General features: G+C 38.8%; 1 long non-coding RNA gene across 1 annotated transcript; it reads right to left on the minus strand.

The window, feature by feature from the left end:
* Positions 1-3,263: 3,263 nt before the first annotated feature.
* LOC119321962 lies at positions 3,264-5,286 on the minus strand. The gene is made up of 3 exons (XR_005155313.1): positions 5,148-5,286; positions 4,419-5,073; positions 3,264-4,001 (listed from the first exon to the last, which is right to left on the minus strand). It is a non-coding gene; the product is annotated as an uncharacterized LOC119321962 (long non-coding RNA).
* Positions 5,287-5,810: the final 524 nt, after the last annotated feature.

Below are 5,810 nucleotides of genomic sequence, written 5' to 3' on the forward strand. Positions count from 1 at the left end.
AAAGATTCATTGGAAGATAGAAACAAATCCACTATTGGTTAAATTACAATCAAATTGCTTTAATACTCCCTGTGAATGGGAATACAAGTCTGACACGACATCCTAAGTCGTCGATTTAACTAGCGAAACATATATACTACTACCTCTGACCGGGTTTATTGGTCCCCATTGTATTTTGTGCCAAATTTTGACCATATATTAAACTAACAAAATGTTCACGCATGTCACCAAACATTATATTTTTGAAAACTATGTTCAAATACAAATCCAATGAGATAATTTTTCATGGCATGCATTAATATTTTGTTAGTTAAATCTTTAGTCAAAATTTGACACAAACTACAAAGGGACCCATAAACCAGGACAGAGGTAGTATGCCGCAAAATGCACATGTTTAGAAACTGCATTCGATGATGAATCTAAAATATAACTTTTACGACAAACAACATATCTTTTCCTAATCAAATCAAAGACCTAAAAACCTGCGCCAGATTTATGTTCTCGCCTGGTGGGAATATGTGTAATATGCCACCAAAAGTAGATGTATTTTTTATTGCTTATCTACATGCCCAATGGTGACCACAAGTCATGTTTGGAAACTTGACTCGACAACAAATTCCGTAATGCTTTTAGTGGGCATATAACACGTATTTCCCTAATCAAATCAAAGACTAACAAATTTGTGTTGTCTTACAAATCTATGTTAAGGAATTATCAACGAAATGAGATGTGTTTACTCGTGTTATATTTTAAATTGACCCAATTCTACATTGTATGTAAATAACATAGATGCAAGAAATGTTACATGCAGCTCTACGCTTGGCTTTGTTTGGCAATGTTCTAGAAAAAAAATGGTGTTGTAGTTGTCGATGTAAAACATGTGGTTTCATACTTAGTAATGAAACTCTAGGGCAATGTAACATGAGTTATTTTAGCAAAAGAGTCGTGCAAAGGCGCAAGGAAATCTACGACCTGTCCTAGATTCCTCTCTCCCCCACTTTTCAATCTAGTAGTGAATGTTTTAACTAGAATGTTGTACAAAGCCTCCAAAGAAAAAACTTATTAAGGGCCTAGGACATGCTTTTTGCCCTAAAGGCATTATCAGTCTGTGGTATGCAAATGATACAATCATGTTTGTTGATTGTGACCCCAGTTTGGCTGCCAACCTCAAATGGGTCCTTACTTGCTTTGAAAATGTGATTAATTATGACAAAAGTGAGATGGTCTCTTTAAACCTAGATGATAAGTTTCTTGCTAGCCCTCAAAAAAAAAGATGATAAGTTTCTTTCTTTGCTGACATATTTGGTTGCCCTATAGGGGTTTTCCCAATCAAGTATTTAGGCATACCCTTGCATTCTAATAAACTAGTAGACTGCCCGTGCGTTGCCACGGGCTCTTGAAATAGTTTGCAAGAGTTACATGTTAACTTTTTAAGGTCTCGCCCCACCATAGATCCAAACCCCCACCACTGATTCTACCCCGCCTCTAGGCCGCCGCCTGCTGCCGCGCTGCCCCATCGCGTTCGCCTCCGCCCCGACCCCGCCCGCCTCCTCTCCGGCCGCCTCCGCCTCCGGTCCATCCTCCGCCCGGCCCCGCTCCGTCCGCTTCCCCTCCGGCCCTGCTCCGTCCGCCTCCTCGTTTGCCCGACTGCTATGTTCCTATACACGCAGAGCAAATTATTTTTCAAATCAAGGAATTAAGAAAAGGAAGAATATCATGATGTTCGTGGCACTTGCCAGGTCTGCCATGCTACCATGGTATTGTCTTTTTAGTCTCTACCCACATGCCGAGTTGAGAAATAATCTTCAGATATACCCACTGCTAACACACTCACGTACATAATGGCCCTTGGCTGATTGATTTGGCTGGCTGTTAATACAAGCACACAACACACAAAATCAGTCAATCGCCACACGAGTATGCATTGTTTACTTTATTCCAATTGTGATGCAATCGTGACACCTACAAGCCCCGTCCGCTCACCCGGTAATTGCCTACTCGCCGCTGGTGCCAACCTCTCGACCTCACCACCGCCGCTCACCACTCAGTCTCTACCGGCTGTCCATTGCCTCTTGCGCCACCCGCGCGCTCGCTCGGCCCAATGTTGTTGATTGGAATGCGGGACTGAAGGTAATCCATGGACAGGTTTTAGTTCTGCTTGGCATCAATCTTTGGTACTTGTCAATCCATCTAACGCACAAAAAAATCGACTCTCAGACAGAAAAGTGATCTAACTCTATTGATGAGCACAACAGTACATACCATCCCATCATGATGTTGCCATCTCTCACACTTGATGATTCTTGTTATTTATAACATGTACACCATCGGGCGATTGCTTTATTAGAAATATATTTACACAATATGATCAGAGCAACATCAAGGAGTCGGATGCTGGTGCACAGATTCTCCTCAAATTCCACATGCAACCCTTGTAGAGAAGAACAACATATTTTCCTTAGGTGATTTTTGACCGAGCACCTACAGAAAAATTCAAAGAAATCATGAGGAGCATGGAGCCAAGCAAACTAATCATAGTAAATCATGAGAGGAGAAGCCTCTCAACCTACTACAGGGAATCGAGTCAACATTAATTCGTGTAAGAATTAAACCGTAATGTAGATCAACAACCCAGTAGTTGATAAAATAACCCTGACACAACCCATTAATACAATATATGGTCATAGGAAGTAGATTGAGATTGTGCAGATATCATGATCTACGAACCGTATCTACTCACAAACAGAACCTCCTCACATCACAAAACAAATGTTTCATCAACAGAAACTTTAGCGAATGCCAATTGGATTATATAAGTAAGATAGAGACATCAAAAAAAAGAAAAGATAATTCAAAGAGTATATATTCTATTTTCTTACTTGACATCACAGAGAATGCAAGTCAAAGATATTGCGATACATCTTACCCTTCTATAAATTGACTGCAAGGCACAATCCCCAGCAAAATATACAGAATGAATTGCTCCTATGGTCCAAGTATTGCATAAATAGTTATATACAAATTATTCAACAGTGAGCATAAACATGGCATGTACTACCAAAATCCCTTGGATATGGAGCTTAGTCTGCATGTCTATTCGTTTTGTTTCCATAGTACAATGTCAATACTTGTTTCCCTAGTACAATGCCCGTGCGTTGTCGCGGGCCTTTTAATTTTTTTTTCTGATTGCATACATAAGCATAATGCATTTCCAATTTCACGTGTATAGAAAAAAATTACAGTATCAAAAAATGTATTTGATGCAATGTATTTTCATTATTCCACTCCACTTGCATCTCCTAGTAGAACGCCGTGCGTTGCAACGGGCTATATTGACGACTTCTTTTTTTACGTCAAAGCACTCTTCTTTTCTCCCATTCTTCCTTCCCCCAATTAAAAATGTTTCTCAGAGTGATATGTGAATGGATAAATTTACAACGATACTAAAATATGAAGGACTAAAACCATATTTCTGGAAGAACATTTCTACAACACATTCGACATGAAACTTATGGTGTTTGATAGATTGGATAAAACACGATGCTGACTTAGCACCAAATCTCATTGATAGTTCAGAACATGGTTGTCATACCATTGTACCTGAAAGATTTGTCTCCCCCTTCCTCGCTCCCTCTCTAGTAGCTGTCTCATGAGCCGGTCGTCATTGTTGCTGTTGATGGCGATGACAATAATGAGGAGGAACACCACAAGAGCTAGATGTTCTTGACCTCTTCCCTATGGTAACTGCCGCCTCTGCATTGGGTGTCGTTCATCAACACCACCGCTGCGCCAGCTGCTACTTGCATAGAAAATAAGAAGATAGAAACTTTGTGTGTTGGGTCGCCAGCTGCTCATTTGCTTGTATGATTGTGGAGACTGCGCTAAACAAGCAGGTCGGTAATTGTACTCCAGCTTGAATGGAGATGCACCAAGTTCACTTGATCCACCAATCAACTTTGGACTGTGGATCCCTAGTCCGAGAACAAAAACTCGCTGAAAGTCTGCATGTGTATCCAACAATCATGACATCTACTCCATATGTAAAGAAATATAAGAGCGTTTAGATCACTTCTTTAGTGATCTAAACACTCTTATATTTCTTTTAGGAGGGATTATGGACCAAAAGAAGAAAATAAACATTGCATGCTACAGAAATGGATAATAAAATCTATCTGCATGAGATGCCACATGAATGTCACAAACATAAGCATAGTTTCGATGCACACTATCTCATGTTGCATGTTAAATACAGGTTTGTGCACGTTGACTTTTGCTGGTAGATGGAGATACTAAGATGAAAAAATGGTCACACAAAAATTGCTTTTCAAATGTTAATATTACCAAGACTAATCCATGAATAAAATGTATGCAACTATGCACAATAAAGATACTTAAAATAGTTACTGGACTAAACTTACTGATATAGAGCTATCAAAACCGGAGCCAAGGCTCAAATCTTGAATAACGATCAAAGCAGACTTCAGCCTTGTGGTTGCCGCATAGGCTCACCACACTGACAACACCAACTCTCTTCCGTCTTCTCAGTTTCTTGACAAAAAATGATACTGCTATTTGCACATTAGGAAGTAAATTATGCTTCAAGCATTACTCAAACCAAATCGGCAATATGTAGGCTTAAAATATCAGCAGGCATCCACACAGATTTCTACAGCTGAAATATAGTGTTGTGATTTGTGTACCCACAATGCAGAATAACCTATTGTTCTATTTGGTGGTTAAATAAATAAACATTATTGTTTTTGGCTAGTGCCTGTAGAGCTACTAAATGATAGTCAGCGTCACTGTATATTTCTAAGAAAGAAAATTATAAGACTTCATTGGTTGTAAATAACGCTAATTGTATTGGTTGCCACCAATGTCGACTTGAAAAGAAAATTATGGAGCTTCAGTTCATATGCATCTAGTCATATAAAAAAATAAGAACACATGCTTCAACTCCTGTTAGTTCAGTCACAAAAAAAATCATCACCAAAAATCAGAAGACAAAGTATCATTGTTATATTTGTTGACTTGATTGATTACTGTAGGTTAACACACCCAACTGGAATTAACCTGCAATAGGATAAAAGAAATTAAGATTTGAGACGTGTGTTATAGGGTTCATAGAAGAGAGAAGAGGGAGGTACCATATCAAATCATTGGTCGCACAGTTTGACATTCAACTTTCCATTTTCCAATGAGACCTCAGGGATTCATATACATAAACGTTGATTGATATATCAGGTCCAACTCCCTGTAACACATAAAAGTTACTGGGAAGTCAACTAAAAAACAATTCTCAGCAGAAACATACGGCTTACTAATAAGGTGGACCAAAGGCCTTTATACAATCCTCTACTATTCTCTTCTCTACAAATTGTAGACAACGTGTGAAAGATGCCCTTGTAATACCTAGTGGTTTTCTGCAGAATTTTATAGACATGAAAGTTTAGCTTACTAAAACATGTTCCTTTGGTCTTTAAAGCTACATTGCATGAAAGCGTTAGGTAAAGATGCTCTAAGTTCTAACTGGAAGTTATATTGATTGACTGGTTGGCTTAGTGTTATTCACAAATCACGAAAGGAAGAAAAGCATCACCTGTGTTGTCAGGTGATTTCGAAGAACATCCAATGGGTAAGTTACAGATGCAGGTGTCACTCACGCTAGACCACCACCAAGTAAACATATAGACACTAACATAATTTGGGCCGTCCATTCCGTGAAGCTGCAACTATATTTCGAAATTTATAAACCTATAACAAAAAAACATAGTCGTGAGAAATCTTGCAAGTTAACATACTAAAATTCA

Source organism: Triticum dicoccoides, chromosome 6B, assembly GCF_002162155.2.
Source record: "Triticum dicoccoides isolate Atlit2015 ecotype Zavitan chromosome 6B, WEW_v2.0, whole genome shotgun sequence".
Taxonomy (NCBI): Eukaryota; Viridiplantae; Streptophyta; class Magnoliopsida; order Poales; family Poaceae; genus Triticum; species Triticum dicoccoides.